We start from the raw sequence: 14,281 nt of genomic DNA, 5'->3' as shown, positions 1-14,281 counted from the left end.
TGCTACTGAGCACAGTAACGTGACTGAAGCTCCTCTTAACATTTAACGGCCCCATTAATTTTCCATTGATGCACCACTCAGACTAAGGGATTTGCACCCTTGACCTTGGGCATCTAACACATAAACTATCAGATTATGTTTTTGCAACTCTCTTGTACGCATTCAGTCTTTCAGTGCTGGGAGCACAGACGGTTATAGCCAGCTCAGTCAGCCAACATAAAAAACACTTAAACTTTTCTGGCATAGACAAGGCTAGAGATGCAGGAGAAATTCAATGTCCTTGTCTTGTTTAATAAGTCTGCAAGCTTGAAAGTGATATTAAACATTCAGAAAACAGAACGTGACACACTTAGAGAAAGTTTGTGGGAATTACCTTTTCTTTTTTTAAAAAAAATTGTTGCTGAAGTCTCCTTGAAAAATGAGAACTGAGAACAGATTTCTCATTTTTGGTGCCTTACAGTAATTTGGATTGAATGTGAACTGGTTTCTTTCCCTCTCCATTCATTTAGCCAGCAAATGGGAAACATATTTTGCTTGAAAAACCTTTAGGGAGTACATGGGAATGAAGTTATTCTAACTAAATACTGCATTGGAGAAGTAGTATAAATGAGGTTCAGTTTTTCTGTGAAACTTCTCTTGAATTTGACCTGAAATGCAATGAACTAGATCTGAGACACATACTTATAGGAATAGTTAATTTATAGGGAACAGGAAGGAATGCAAAAGTTAGAGCTAGAGCTGACCCGTGCCTGTTCCCTGGATCATCCTCCCTCCCTGCCCACCAGAATGGGATAAATTTGGAGTTTGTAGTGGATGTTGTTAATTATTTACTTAAGCAGCTCATGGAAACTAATAAAGCACTAAGACTTCATGGGGCCAAACTTCAATGAGTTAAGTGGCTGCTTTCCTGGAAAACTCCTTCAGACACTTCTTACTCTATTTTCAGCAAGAAGGGCAAGATGTAGGTACAGGATGGCTGTAAACAATGAATAAGCTCTCAGGTGAAACACGGTGCTGTATTTCTGAGACTGGTATGCCATGTACAGCACATCTCAGGATTGGGTAGGAAAGCAGGGAGGCTCTGAGACCCTCTGCAGAGTCTGTGCTGGACGATGTCTATCCTAGCCATCTACGGGGCCCCTTAGGGCTGTCTATATACTGTGAACCTTCAAATGCCATCACGGTGCAGTGTGCAGTGTTTTCAGGTCACTTATAAAGCTAGTGGCAACCTGCTAATTTGAAAGATGACCAAAGATAGTGAAATGCCTCCTCTAGGAGCAGGTTTGCTATCCATCTTTGAGGCAGAGTCAGGACTCGTCTTTGGTGTGAGAGACAGAGCACTGAGATTACGGGACTGGGGTGCAGGCACATGCGGTGGAGATGGCATCAGTCACCTGGCAGGGGCACACAGGCATTCCCCAGACTGTAGCAACACATTTTCTGGGACAGCACCGGCCGGTGTCTTCTCTCCTGCAGCAGGGCTTGGTTTGCTAGCCCAGCCACTGGCCAGGCCCCACTGATCTCCTTGTAGTACCCAAGTGGTGGAGTCCTGGAGAGGGAGAGATGCCCCTGCCATGCCATGGGAGCGCTGTGGACTCTGAGATGGCAAGTCTCATGCTGCAGGTTTTTTTGAGGCATGTTCTAAGCAATAGAATCTCTGTTTCTTTAGATTAAATGACTTCTCATTTTGAAAACTGTTAGGAGGCTAACTCAAAGAGCTATAGTCTTTGGTTCATGATCCGTTACCATCCATTAATTGCAGTGAAAATAATGACCAGGACCTTTGTAGAAAAAAAGAGGGGGCAGTCTGTGATGGAGCAAAAAATACACTGACCATCTAAAGTTATAACCACAGACAGAAAGGCAAAATAATATTTTCCAAGGTTGTTATCAAGGAAAGTTAATAGAGCTCTAATGAATATTAATTTATATCCCTATAGATTGCTAACTTCTGTGGTTTTGCTGACATGGCGAGCAATCAGTATTTAAATGTCTAGTGTTTCTTTTGATTTGCCACAATTAATGTTTCATGGCATGTATGTGAGTTTATAAATTAAAAAATTTAATTAGAAGTTGTCATTCTTGGTTTTTTGTAAAGACTGAATGGCAAACAGAGCCATAAAACCATGTCATACTCAGAATCAGGATGCTGATGTAAATATGGGTAGGTGATGCTAACGACCGAGTTATTTCTTTTTAATCTCCTCATATTTTGAATGGAAACATGGTTTTAAATGAAAATGCTCATTATACAAATTAGATGGATGTTATTACGAAGCACATTAATCATTTTTTTTCCTCCAAACGTTCACTTTACAAATGTAATTATTTTTAATCATACTGGTTCTACTAAATTAGAGATTTGGTTTCCTTTTTATACTCAAAATTCAAGGCCTTTGTATTTAAAAGTACATTATTTTTTATAGATTATTTCCTGCCATTTTACTTCAAAAGCACCTAATAAAATTTCAGTAAATGTGATTAAATAGCACAGAAAAGTTGCCATGGCATTTTTCTTCCTTTCAACATCATAAAATAGCTGGTTTCTGTATTGCAGGTTTGCAGCTTCACAAGGGTGTGGGTGTGTAATTAATCTGATTCCTTAATGTGAGTATTGAAAATGTATTTTCTTGCAGTTCAGTGACTGATAGTGAACTATTGAGTATTTAACCCTCAGGCAGAAGATCAGAACAGGGCCTATAAGTCATTCAAATACCGTCTATAGCTTATTTTGAAGTCTCACAAGGTACTTAGTAGACCTTGTTGTCACCTCGAAAGCAAGCATGAGTTCTATCCCATGCTTAAAAAAATCCCAAATCCTCAAACTCATGGGAGATTTTGCGGGCTGCTTTTCCCCTGGCAGTTTGCAGCAGAAAAAGCAGCCCAACATGTTGTGTTATCAGCTGCCATCTGGCAAATTTCTTTGTCTGAGCTTTTCACCTACTTTATGAGGAACAACAATTAAACTCCACACTGAAGACTGTTCAGCCTCACAACCAGATCCAGTCATTTTCAGTACTGCCCCTCTGTTAGTCTGTATAATTAATATGGACTTTGAGACATTAAGCAACAAATTCTGTAATTGGAAGATATTTCATGTGCAGATTAGGAAGCAACCATCTGCCACCTTCTTTGTGCATTACTGTGGTTTATTTTAGAAAAAGAAGAAAAACCCTAACATATTCGCTGTTTTGCAAAGACCAAACATCCTCCCAAGAGAACCTGGCTTTGCCTTTGCTGGAAAGGTAGTTCAGCTACAAGTGTAAATTCACATTCTCTGTGCACATTTTCTACAGCAATTTTGCTAATGTGTTAAGGAATAGTACTTCTGTGAGATTCTGCTTAACAAGAAGTTTAGCAGAAGTAAAAGAAAAAAAAATGCTTTGATGTTAATCCACACAGCAATCCATGAATAGTATATTACTTGTCTGTGATAGGCTGTTACTTATGTTGGTATCCCATGCTCTAACCATAGTGTTGCATTCAGTGCTGCCACACTCCATGTTTCATCTTGCATGTTACAGTGGTTCAGTGGGTTAACTCCCAAACTGCACTTCAGTGATGCCTCCTCATCCAGCTTGTACGATCTTCATCTTTTTTTAGAAAATAAAAATCCACCTAGCTCCTATTGTCCCTGACTTTGATGATGGTTATTCGACCAAGTTGTCCTCTCCACAATTTGTCTACAAAAGGGATGATGCAAAAATGCAGATGAAGGAAAGAGATTAATTGATGGGATTTTGTAATCTGGGATGAAGGAGAGATGTGCTGTGAATATTTGTGATAGTTAAAGGGACCATAGGCATATGTAAACATACGAAAGGGAACATCCGTTTAAAAACTGCTCCATGAGAAAACACTGCTCATCTCACTGTGTTAGCAATTTAATGCACTTTGAAAAATAGTGTGAAAGATTGTTCTTCTTTCATACATTGTACAGCAGGTTGCTGTTGTTGAGCATGGTGATATAGCATCAATGACTTGTTGTTTCAAAGGCATTTTTGAAAATTGGCAAAACATCTATACCAGTTTTGTAAAAGTGAGCAAACATCAGTCAAAAAGAAGGGTTAGAGAAAAAAAGGCTTGAAGACACTGACAGGAGAGAGGCCCGTTGTTAGCTATTACATGCAGTGGCCCACTAGTAAGCTGTTGTCACTGCAAGAAGGTGGGAGGGAGTCCCAGAAGAATGGGTACTCTGCCTATGTCCTTCTCTATATTCTTCTGCAAGGGCCTCTTCCTGTCAAGCTCAGAAGTAGAAACTCATGCCATGGACATTTCAATTGATCCACAAGGGCTGTGTACGTAATTCCCATGTTGCATTTTATAGTTTTTACTGAGATGATTGGCTTGGATTTCCATGTGAAGTTCAAGGAGGCAGGGAGCTGTGTTTCACTGAGTTGTGCTTGTCGCAGTCCCATAGGGTTTTGTAAGATCCCAGTTGAAATATTCCTCTTCCGCACTTCTCTTTACAGGGTAAAGCTCATTTTTCCCCTCTGTTCCATAGCAGGTACTGGGGACTCATCCCCCCCTCTAAATGCAAAATCTCTCAGGTGAATGACCACAGAAATCCAGTGCCATAGACCATCAGGGCAGTAACTATTTTGCCAGTGTTATTCCACCTCACTGGCATGTTAAAGAGCTGGCAGCTCCATTGCTGGTGGGATGAATTTAGCTTGGATTCCTATGACTTTTTGCGCCAGTGTTGGCTTCTCAGAGGCCGATGCGGGTGATTCATCCCCATCTGTTCCTTCGGTGGGAGGCTGCTAATATATCTCTCTTTATTAGCTTTCCCAGTTCTGTGAAAGTTTTTTAGGAATTTACTGCCTTTAATATCTCTGCCTTTTTGTCAAATTTGATGGAAGGTGCAGATGTATGCATACATACAGCATGATTACCTAGCCTTTGTTTCCTTAGGGAAGCTAGGTAAAAAGTGTCCACTGCATTCCTAGTCCCCATCAGTGCACAGTGGTGAAGCTGTCTTTCTTAAAAGGCATTTCATTATGGCACAATTTTAAAAGAGAATGAGTGGTGTGAGTTCTATCTAGTTTGTAGTAAATGGGCTGGGATTTTTTTTTTCACCCCTCAGAATCCTTGACATATAACCTTTTGCTTATATAAAACACTTCAACTGTTCATTCATAGGTTTAACTATGCTGAAGACTATCCAGTGGAAAGAAATCTTATTATCTCCAGCTTAATGTTTCATTATCTGGCACAATATGAGGATATTAGACTTTGATTGCTGGTTCTCTTCAGAGATTACAGCATTTAAGTTCTTATTCCCATCTTCATTTTAAATTTTATCCTTTTTTTTTTTTAAGTTGGTCACATTTATGTTACATTTAAATCTTGTCTTTCAGGTTTTCAGGGTTAAAAGTTTAGGCAAGAAATATTCTAATTAGGGTTTCCTTAAATTTCCCAGTATATTCTGATGTTCATCCACTCATTTTATACCCTAACAATTTGTAGACAAAATAATGGACATCAAGGAATTGCAATGGCTGTTCACTACACACCAGCATCACACATCTGACCAAACCAAACCCTTTGAGAATGATATGATGACCTAATGCACCTGTGCATTTTAGAAAACTATTAATCTGTGACAATGTCACCCAAAGTTACAGTAAATAAGTTATGGAAGTAGTTTTATGGGTCAAAGTAACGTATCTGTTTGGAATCTCTTGTACTCAGAAAGGCATATACATTTGCTGTAAATGGATCTTCAATCTCTGTAAATCATTTTATTCTTTTTTTACACACTATAAAATTGCCATTTTTATGGCCAGGCTTGATGTATGATATGGCTGAAGAACTGTATGAGTTAATTAAAGAATAAAGGGCCGTCCCTTCTGCTGTATATTTCTGTTCATGACACTGGCATCTTAGGACCACTGGTTTGCACCCTGTGGAGATTTAACTTTATGTGAATCATATAGCTTGTGGTAGGTGTACTCTCATACTGTGCAGAAGCATGTGATTTGGTCCAAAATCCTGAGGCTTTGTATCACCAAGGCAAGCATCTGCACTCCTAGGACATCTTTACATTTCTTTGAAAGCGTCAGTAACATCCCCAACTGCAAAGTAGAGTAGCATCTGCAAATGGCAATCCCACCAAGAAAATGAACATGGAAAAGTAGAGCAGGAAAGGATCGCTTAAATTCTGTCTGCTGCTATCACAGATGGCCATGCTGTATCCTCCCAGTCAGGCATGCATCAGCCTCTACCCTTAAATCTCCTTGATGTTTGCTTTTTGTTGCTTTTTTTGTTTATTTTTGCTATTTCTGCCCCCACTGGAAAGCTGTTCCAGGAAATCACTCCTTGAATAGCTCAAAATCACCCTCAGCTTTCCAGCCAAAATTTATTCATGCCAATTAATGCTCATTTGTTCTCACGCCAACATTGTTCTTTAGCTTAAATTGCTATTCTGGCTCCCTGATGCTTATCCCAATGTATTTATAGAGCAGATCTCTCTCAGCCTCCGCCTTGCTAAGCTAAGTAAGACAAACACTCTTAGTTCACTCTTGAGAGACAAACTCATTGTTTCTTTGATCAGTCTGCAGCTATGCCCTATTGGGTTTATATTTTTGTACAGAGCTGGCAAGAACTGTCCCCGAACTTCAGTCAAGGTCTCCCCAGGTTGTCTTTGGGAAATGATACTCTTGTCTCCTGGGAGGAGGGAATCGGGGTCACTATTTTGCATCAGCCTTCAAAAGTGAGTGCGTATACCCGAACACATGACTCCTCTGAACTTTATACTAGTCGTGTATTTCCCAGTCAGTAACTCTCATTTCATACTAGAGGTGAGCAAAAATCGTATGGCCACGGAGCACCTTCAATTTCAATATTTTCACTTTGAATCCTTGCTGCTGTGCATTAAATAAGATTTTCTTCCCCTGTACCTATGTGATGGGAGTTATCACGAGCACTTTCATTTTCATCAAGAGAATATTATTTAGACAGCCAAAACGAAGGCAATTGTAGCATAGGATGATCAGCAGAAAGAGAAAAGAACGCCTTCTTATATTTACATTTTAGAAAGCGTGAAATTCTGTTTAGCTTGCTCATCATTATCCAGTATGTGCTAAGACATTTGCAGAATGTGCGCTCTCCAAAACAATTTTAAAAGATAAAATATTCTAATTGCTCTGAATTATAGAACATTTTTTTTTCCCCCTCCATGTTAGTCTTACAGAAAAAATAGCACAAAATTGTCAGGAACTGTGACTCATGGCTGGTTTTCCACATAACTTAATCATGTGCCTTAATTTCAAAGGCCACATCCAATAACACAAGTTCACTTTTAACAGCATCTTTAATAAATTATCCTTCTTCTGCACGGCCTTTATTATTGCTGGGCTCTTTCTGTCATATTTTTTCTTCATGTAAATGCTATTATATATGCTGATTTTTAATATCACATGGATATCAATGTTTTCTCCTTGAGAACATTTTGTTATAAGAAAAGAAAGTCTTTAGTTTCAGTTACAGACAGATACAATGTCTCGTTCCTGTGGGGCACTGGCTGGTTGCAAACAGGCTAGAAAATCTAGAAAGACAGTTAGAGAAACACATACTAGAGAAGGCAAAACACCGCAAGAAAGTTTTCTAATGTCGTGCGGGATATAGGGCTTTAAAAGGTACATGGCTCTGTCATATTCCTTCCTAGAACCCAATTTTGCCTTCACAAATATGCCATACAGCTATCATTCCTCTCACATACAAGACTTGTCATCTCCTTGCCCTTTACAGCCTTCCTTGTGTCCTCTGTTAGCTCTAATAAAAGTTACTCCATAAGAAAAGGCTCAGAAGACCAAGCTGACCAAGCTCAATTAGTTCTTTGATTAACTTTATAATTGAACAATAAGCCACAGAGCCAGACCTTCCTCAGCCAAAAGGGATGGCACTCACAGTGGCAGGGTAAAGCCTGCTCAATGTGCATTTCGGCACAATCATATTTATATCGCAGTCTTTTATAACGTAAAGCATTTGTTCTTATTACCCAAGTCTTCATGCATTTTTCTGTTATCTCACCCTGTCTGGAAGCCTCTCATAGCCTCTCTCTATCTCATCACACGTGGACTTCAGTAAATGAGGACGCCAACCTGTCTACATGGCGCGAGCCACTTAGGACATGTAAATATAACTTAGTATGAGTGCAAACCATTTGGGAAAGAAACCTGTAGTTCCTCTTCACACATTTCAGCATAGTTGAGGGAGGGCTTTGTAGTCTGATGAATGCATACGATGGTTAGGGGTGTATACCTTGGTTAACACCAGCTAGATAGGTGTAAGACCCCAAATAAGATGACAGTTTGTTTCTCTTGCTGTGCTCTGAATTGGACAGATGTACGCCAACTGTAGCCTGCAAGATGCAGTGCTTTTAAACAGGGTGTATTTGCCTGGGCATATGTGCTATTGCTGTTATGTGTTTTCTGTCCCCGAAATATTTTGGCTTTGGCTCTTTGGATTGTGCACTGAGCCTGTCTGCTTCTGCCCACATAGATATACCCGCTGAGTCACAGTCCTGAGGCACATGCAATCACTTTGTCATTGTGTTCCTCCTCTGTCATCCTTTCTGGATGCTTTTGAAGACAAGATGTTGGGTCAGATGGGCCTTTTCATGTAGTGCAGGGTGGCCATAGCCTTGTGCTGTGCTCCAGACCAGGCTGCCCACAGCTGTACTCCAAATCTTTCATGTGCTCATGAGTCTTTCCCTGACTTCATCACATTTCCATTTTTAATGTTTAGCAGGGAGGTAGTCTGGGTGTAAAATGGGCTTTTATTAGGAACACCAAAAGGTGAGCAGCCAGAACTAGACATTAATTTTCAAACCTGCTTTTTCTGTGGTAAGAAAGTCCCCCTGCACTGTACTGCAGAAATGTCATCTTTTTTGAGGCATTTCTGTCCAGAAGTATTGTGTTAAAGAGGATGGGAGATGCAAGGATTTGGGCTGGGAGGCAGAGGGGAGGCAGCAGAGGAGAAAACAGGTGGATCTAGGAAGGGTGCCTGTGATGCATCAGTATTTAAGAGCAAAATGCAGATGTTTGTCTGTGCAGGGAGAAATCTGTCTGCCCTTCTTGGCATAGCATGCAGTAGGTGGGGTTTCCCATGTATATTTCTGTACTGAGATATCTGTACGTACAAGACACTATAGGTGTTTGGAGAAGAGACAGAGGAATGCATTTTTTAAGGACTCTGCACACAACTCAGATTGGTTTGCAGAAGATTCCTCCTGCAATTCAATATTCGAAAAATGCTCTCACAATAAATGTATACCCATCTGTGATATTCACTAGCAGCTTGTTTTAGCTTTACGATGCTGGAGACAGACCTCTAATCTCAGCGGGTGCATTCTCACTGAAGAAATAGCCCTATAAAAGGTAATGGGTAATTAATATAATCAAAAATTCTTCAGTAATGGCTGGGGATATCAGAACTTGGCTCATAATTCCTTTTGGGACCATGGAAATTAAGTTTTATACTTTCTGGCAAAAAGGCTGATCTTTCTGTTCTGAGTACCTTTATCTCAAAGTGTACACGCAACAGCAAATAATACACTTGCACAGTTTTGTACCATTCTTACCGGAATTTGATTTCTTCCTTTACTAGTTAAGGAAGAAAGATCTGAAACATCCTCAAAGTCTAACGAGATGCTAATGTGCTAGAAAGAGCCTTTGAATGAGCTTGTTTTAGTCAAAATATTGCAAGTGTGTTAATTCTGAGGCCTTCAATGACACTATAAACACTCATTGACAAATGCTTCATTTTCTCTTAATAACACTTGCTTTAATGTTGCTGTAAATGACATCAACTTTGCTGGAATGATACTGCGTTAGCAGTTAAAATCTACCTTCAATGGTTATTTGTATTTTAAATTTCGCATTTTCATTTGATCCCATATGCTTTTGACAACCCTGGATTGATTTAAACCCAGGTGATTACAGAACATTGAATTAAAGCAGAATCTCGGGTACATTACAAAGGTGAGGGAGCAGCTAGATTCTAGGCAACACCTGAGTTAATGTCTCTTTTCTAATTGAGTGATAGTCAGGCAGTTTGCAGTGCCAGCAAGTATGGTTAAATCAAATTGACTTTTAGTGTTAGACCAATGGTGCTAATAGGCTGGGTTCACTGTCTATGAACGGATATGGAAAGACGAATACATTAAAAGCAAAGGTCATTCTTATCTTTTGCTTTTGGCAGCATAGACTTAACTGTACAAAGTTTGTTTTCCCTCCAAGAAATTATCGTTCTTCCAGTTTATCTCAAATGAGTTTGGTAATGAAAATCTAGAAGGATTTTTATTTTCCACATCATCCTCCATAACTCAAGACTTATCACCCTCATACCGTGTTGTATTTGTTGCCTCGCCTCATGCTCAGATGGTAGTAAGGATTGTTTTCCTTTTTATTTTTGCTTACAGTGTCTGGCACAACGGTGTCTTGATCTTTGCTTCAGGTGCTAATGTAGCAACTAATAAGCAACAACAGGTCCAAGTATGGGAAACAGGAGTAGGCTGTGAGCTGTCTGGGGGAACGGAGTGTGTGGTCGGAAATACAGATCATTGCTTCCTTCAGCATCCAACTGAAAGAGACATAGGCAACCTGGTGAACTTGCAACACTATTCCCCTGCTGAGTTCATGAACATTTTGTCAATGCTAAAAGAATGGCCTTTTCACATAGCTGAATACCGTGGGCAGGCAAAGAGTTTTAATACTGCTTTCAGTGTTAAATGTCAGGTACCGAGGGCTGCAGAAGTCTTGGCCCATTGATTTGTGTGGGGCTTGCAGTCTGCTTGGGGTTAAGTACGTCCCTTTGTCTTGGCTCAGGAGAGCAACCAGAGAGCTCTCAATGCTCGTGTAGTGCAGATTAATAACAATGCTGGTAGCAGTTATTCAGGGTAGAGAATAACTACCTTCAGCACTGTGGCAGCAATGACAACACAGTAAAAACGCTGCATGTTTACACCTGAAGGTTTATGTCTGATGATGAGGCAGGATGAAAGGTATTGCATTTCCAGGACTTCAGCAAAAGACAGCAACATCTTATGCTAAGAAGTAAGGAAAAGATGTTCAACAGGATCAGATGATCCTCTGCCTATTGATCATGTCTGAGAGTCCTGCCAGCATTTTGGCAATATCTGTGGTGTTATGAATCTAGGGTTTCCTGCCCCATAACAAGCCCCTGAGAGCCACCTGGGCAGTGCTGTCGCCCACACCAAGTCACACGTGCAGGAGGGGAAATTATCCCAAGAGCCTGATATGGTCAGGAGATCCCTATGAGATGTGCTTCAAATCCTGCCAGCACCCACAGGGTGGGACAGGAGAGAGATCTTTTACTTCTGTATTGGAGTCATCTGATATGCTGAACATGATGGCTGTGGTTTGCAATGTATTACCCGCTCCCTAACTGCTGACTTACCAAGGTGCTTCTTCCCAGTCTCAAACTTCATGGTTTGCATTACTGGAGGGTGCACATGGAGGGAGCAACTTCTGCATGCTTGGGTTTAATGAGCTGAGAACAGACAGTGCTGCTGCAGCCAGCAGAGGCTGTGACATGCTGCCTGTTGCTGTCTTTGGAGAGTATAGAAATATGAGGACTGGGGAAAACAGATGAAAGAGGTCCTACACTTGAGAGCAGGTAGGGCCACAGACTCATGTACTTTGTACCTTCAGTTATCAGCACATTGCTTGGAGCTGGCCAAAGCCATTTTCTGGAACGACTGTTGTTGGAAAATACTCTTTTGTTGACATCTGAAAGGAAGGAAGGATCGTCCTACATCCGTAGGAAGATATCCAACAGCTGAATTCAGACAGAGCTCTTTATTTCTAACAACAGTTTCATTTTACCTATCAATAGTACTGCCTATTTGTGTTACTTTGGATGGTAAGTCATTTTTAAATGTAGCTGTCATACTCTGCACTGTGAATTGCAGTGATTCTACCATGTTGCAAGGAAACATTTTTACACTATGAAAACTAAACTTTTTACTCATTTTTGGAATCCACAAAGGTAAAATTTTGGTATGGTCATTTTGTGGTTTCGCTGTAGACCAGGTTCAAAATTCTGTTGCACAGTACATTGTGTGTGCAACAGGTTTTTCTCACTTGATTTAGGGAGGGCAGAATAACAGGCAAACTAAATACCAAAAATCTGGAGCTTCTTGCAAGTTGAAAATTCCATGTTTTGTTTCCCTCTAATACCAAGAGAGAAAAGGTTAATCTGAAAGTACACAGAAATTCACATTTACAAAATCTGGTCTCCACAAGGCCGTGAAATCCTTAATTTGTTTATTTCTCCCAGAAGAATATAAATCACTGTTGCATACCCCAAATGTTTGTGAGTTTATCAAAAGGAGCATTTATTCAGTATTCATTCCACTCTGTCATTAAATCCTCTGGATTATATGGCTGTTGTTGTCTTTTAAATTCCTGGTAAATGTGTTGCTGACAACCAGCTGTTCTTTTCAATGCATCATAACCAAGCGTCCTAGAGTAGATCATTAGTCTGCTTGCATCCATCTATTTTATTTATGTCACTCAGGGAGATTACAATGACCATCTGCAACTGTGGGTAGCTTTTGTTTTGAAGGAATGCACTATGGCACCATCGAGGGCAGGAAACGTGAGGGACAGGGCAGAGCTTCAAGGATATTAGTTCACTCAGAGCAATAAGGCTTGCTAAGACCCTGGTAAAGAGACACTTCGGTGTCTCTGGTGACTTTCGCCCTTCTTGCTCTGAGGTTGCTCTGGAGCCATGCAGACTAGATGATGATGCTACAAGACACCTCTTGGGGCTGGAGCCCCAAGCAAGGCATGGGGCAATGTGTGATCCATCACACCACCTGGTTATCCCTGGGACCCAGCGGGTCTCAGAGACCCTCTGCTCTGTCAGACCCTCTGCTTCCTCCTGGCCCCTGGACATTAAGCCCATGCTAGTGGCCAACTCCGTCGCATTAGCTGGGGGTAAGGAGAGAGGCAGCCTCACCCATTTCTCTCCCACATCCATCCCATGGATTGAACAACCTGGACACTGGCCCCATGTCTACACTCCCATTTCAAGTGTACAGGTCGCCTGTTTTCAGAGCAAATATCTAGGTGCACAATAAATCTCAGTTAGGGTATTGTCTTTTTCCCCTCATTTCCACCCCACCCCACCCCATGTTGCATTTGTTAAAGAAAAGGTCAGAGTTTTCCAGATACATTTATTTCCCCTATTGACAGCATGCTGAGTCTTCCTGCTGCTGCTTTTGACTTTTCAGTGGTCTGAAGCATCAGGTTTGGTTCACTCGCAGTTCAAGTTATGTCAGACTCCCATGTACAGAGCGGTCAGTGGATGTTTCTGCCAGGGAAATCAAACACTATGTTTTCCAGTTTGCAGCATTCAGCACAGCTGGTTCTTTCTCTGAAAACAAGACAATGCTGTCCCTTGCACTTGTAATTTACAGTAATTAGCAATGAAGTGATGCTTGGTTTGAGGGAAAGAAACACTATGAGCAACTTTCTCCTAAAAAGGAGATTTGGAGAGGGGGGTCCCCAGCAGGAAGTAGTACATTTTGATTCCTCATGTAAACATAAATATTCAATGCTTTCTGTAAATCAAAAATTGGAAGGAAAAAACCCAGTGATTTTTGATTGATTGAACTTTTTCTCTCCTAGCTTTTGCTGAAATGCTTAGTATTTCAGCTGTGTGTGAAATGCAAGCAAGCTGATAGATTAGTTGTATTAATTAGAAAAAGGAAAAAAAAAACTAAACCAAAAAATTCCTAGCTGATACACTTTACTTTCAAAGAACAGATGGCTTTCATTCCTTGCGGCTGTAGAATATTTTGCTGCAACATAAAGGCATATAATATATCCTCTGGGGATGAAGGAAATTGAGATGGAGAGAAAATGTTGCAGGGAAATTCATTAGAAGCTCTAGAAGTAATAGAAATACCAGGCATGATTTTTGGTGTCGCTAACTTTGGTGGCTTCAACGGGCAAGTCCTACAGGGCTTGCCTGAGATCAAGGTATCACGACCCCTACTTGCCCTGACTTTTCCATCCTTCTCCCCATCAGGACAGCAGCAGAGAAGCCCCGTCTGCAGACATTTGTTGTGCCAGAGGACGTTTTTTATGTTTTCTTTACCATCCTGCCTGGCGTAACCTTTTGACCATCCTTTAGCCTGCCTCTTAATGTGACCGTTTTATTGACAATTGCAGTTAAAATGGCAGTCAGTTTAGCCAGTCCTGTCTGCTGCTGCTTGAAATTTTTATGTATCATGACCTTGTTTGTG

Source organism: Charadrius vociferus, unplaced genomic scaffold, assembly GCF_000708025.1.
Source record: "Charadrius vociferus isolate BGI_N301 unplaced genomic scaffold, ASM70802v2 scaffold4, whole genome shotgun sequence".
In the NCBI taxonomy this organism is placed as follows: domain Eukaryota; kingdom Metazoa; phylum Chordata; class Aves; order Charadriiformes; family Charadriidae; genus Charadrius; species Charadrius vociferus.
The sequence above is the reverse complement of the archived record's forward strand: the minus strand, read 5'-3'. Positions refer to the sequence as shown.